The following is a 3,026-nucleotide window of genomic DNA, read 5'->3' as shown; positions in this document are numbered from 1 at the left end:
CCCATATTCATAGTCTTGGTAAACAAGGATGTTTACTTAATTTAGCGTTTATCTAGCTTGATACGTCAATGAAAGCAAGTTATCATGACCTGCGTCTCAACACCACCATGATTTACAGACAGGAGCAATTAGAGTGCAGAAATAACAGTGTATGCAGAAAGGTTTAATCACGACACATATCAACATCTGACTGAGAAAAAAATCTCAAAAGGAGTCAGATAAGCAACTTTTTACTTGAGGCGTTGGAAGTTGCTGAGAGCATGAGGATGCTGTGCATCACTGTAAATCATCCAATTACAAATAAGGTAATAAGATATGGTTGTTAGCTTGATAGATTACCTGCCAACACTGATGGATCACATTTTTTTTTACATTTTTGTGGCACCTTCATTCTGTGGTTTGAGTGTTTAATAAGCGTTTTTTTATCCAGCACTGGTTTTCTCTTTCTTGAACTCTTCTGCCTACAAATCATCATCAGTGCTAACCCCAGGCATGAATATTGCCATGACTGGAGTAAAGTAAAATTAAAATCACTGTATTGATCCCTGGGCTCTGTTACAGTTGCTCCCATTCTATAAGAAGTATACAAATATGTATTATACTACAATATATGATAACAATACAATACAATACAAATATATAATACGATGTAAAACTATTCATAAAATATATAACAATAGTGTAAATAAATAATAATGGTGAGAAATTGGATTGAGAAAGGTGTGCAGTATTAATGTTAGAGTAAAAGTAAAAGAGCTGATCTTCAAGTTAAAACGAGCACTGCTGACCTTCCTGCACCATGGATTTCATTCTCCTGGTGGAATGGAAAAAAATAATAATTACCATTCAATTCATATTATTTACATATTATTACAAATAATTTCAGCCTTAATTGCTCAATTTACTTACATTTATTTCATTTTGTTGGTTCCACAGTCCAGACTCAATAAAGGAAATGCTCTTTCTCTATTAGGGCGCCTGAACTTTGGAACTGCCTGCCTGAGAAAATTAGCTAAATATGTGCTAAAATCACACTTTTATAATCAGGCTTTTATGTGTATTTTTCCTGTGTGTCCTTGTGATTTTCTTATTTTTTCTGCACACACTATTTAATGTGTGTTATGTTTTTAATCTTTTAATAGTATCTCTGATTTCTGGTGTGTATTTGGTTCTGTTTAACTCATATATTGCCTTAAATCTTTATTCTTTTATCTTTATTGCAACTGCTTTTGTGTAAAGCACTTTGTAAACATTGTTTTAAAAAAGTGCTATACAAATAAAGTTATTATTATTATTTTTTCACATATCTGTCACATGAGTCACATGCCAGTAATGCACTGCATTTATTGCAAGTTGCTTTGGACAATATCAATCTGCTGAATGTGATCAATAAATGAAAAGCATATCCAGGATCTTTCAGACAACCCAAAAACTTTGCAACATTGAAGATAAGGATCAATGTTGGACTTTTGGACCCACAGACTACATGTTCTGCCTCATAACAATCAGAGTTTCAAAATATATTGAAATGATATGTGCTGTTAAATGATAAGCCTGGCGCCATTCTATATTTTTCTTATCAGCGAAAAAATACCATTAAGACCATGACTATGTCTGAAATCACTCCCTGAAAGTTCACTCTACTGTCCGGCATTTTATTAATAAAGTTTCTGGACTGGAAATTCTCAAAAACTCCCACCTCAACCAAAAAAGTGTATATACATACTGTATACAGCAGCTGAACAGAGGAGTCATGGCCCCTTTAGCATAAGTCTAATTTTTACATCACACAGCAAGATGCAGTGTGAGTTTCAGTCCATTGCGACACAATACAATACCATGTTACACAGCTCTCTGTTCCTTGTTCCCCAAACATTTGTAGCTATCTCACCTTCATCAGAGATGCTGAAGCATTAGCTCAGGAGGTAGAGTGGTTGTTGGGTAACCATAAGATTCCTGGTTTGATCCAGAAAGAGTTTCCTGGAGCAAGACACTGAACTCCGAACTGCTCCTCATTAGAGGCACCTTGTGGCAGCCTGCCATCAGTGTATGAATGTGTTTGTGAACTAGTGAATGTAAGCATGTAAAGCACTTTGAGTGGTAGACTACAAAGCGGCATATAAATGCAGTCAATTTACCATTAGGGAAGCTTCATGCAGGAACTGTTGTCATTTTATTTGAATTTATTTTTTTTGTTTCCAAACAAAATTGCTTGAACCTTAGTTGTTGGAAGGATGTGCTGGAAGGATTGATTTGGATAGTTTGGACAATCTCTACAGTACATTAAGCTTGAAGAGATTTGGATATACTGTTTGGAGGTTGAGGTTAAAGCCCCCCTCCAGTCAAAAATTAATGTTTCCTCTTGTTGCTGTCGGTGCAGTTTGATACTAGAAGGATGTTTTCACATTCATCTGCGTGAACAATGTGGAATGTTTCTCTGTGTCTCATTGATAAATCAGATTTTAAGGGACAGGTCAGTGTGCAACTTTATATAGTGTGGACGACCACCAGTGCACATGTCCCTGAGAATGGACTTTACATTCGTGAAGGGAGGGAGACATCAGGAAAACTTTAGAAATTAATATTTACAAAGTTTTAATGAGGTAGAGGGGGTAGATTACTTTATATGGATTTTAATGCAAACATTATTATTATAATTACTATAAATGTTTTAACATCAGACACACATGATTGTTCCAAGCAGACTATTTGTATATTTTTCTTGATATATGGAGGGTCTTTAAAAGAGTAGAATGTGTTGTTTATTTGTAATGTAAAAAGGAGATGAAATATGCTATATATATATAACTGTGCATTCCATTGCTTTCCTTTAACTCTAACCATTTATTTATCATGTACAATACACAATAATTAACATGAATATGATAGGTCCCAAAAGTGTCAGATTTAGCCAAAGGGCTCATTTTCCTTTCCAGTCCCTGAGCTAGTTGGTGTTAAACATTAAAATAAACAAGGCATGTACACATACAAGAAAGCACACTTTGAAAGGTCCGGTGTGTAACATT

This window comes from Morone saxatilis, unplaced genomic scaffold (assembly GCF_004916995.1).
Source record: "Morone saxatilis isolate NCDOM2014 unplaced genomic scaffold, NCSU_SB_2.0 Contig11, whole genome shotgun sequence".
NCBI classification, from domain to species: Eukaryota; Metazoa; Chordata; class Actinopteri; family Moronidae; genus Morone; species Morone saxatilis.
This window is presented reverse-complemented; position numbering follows the sequence as displayed.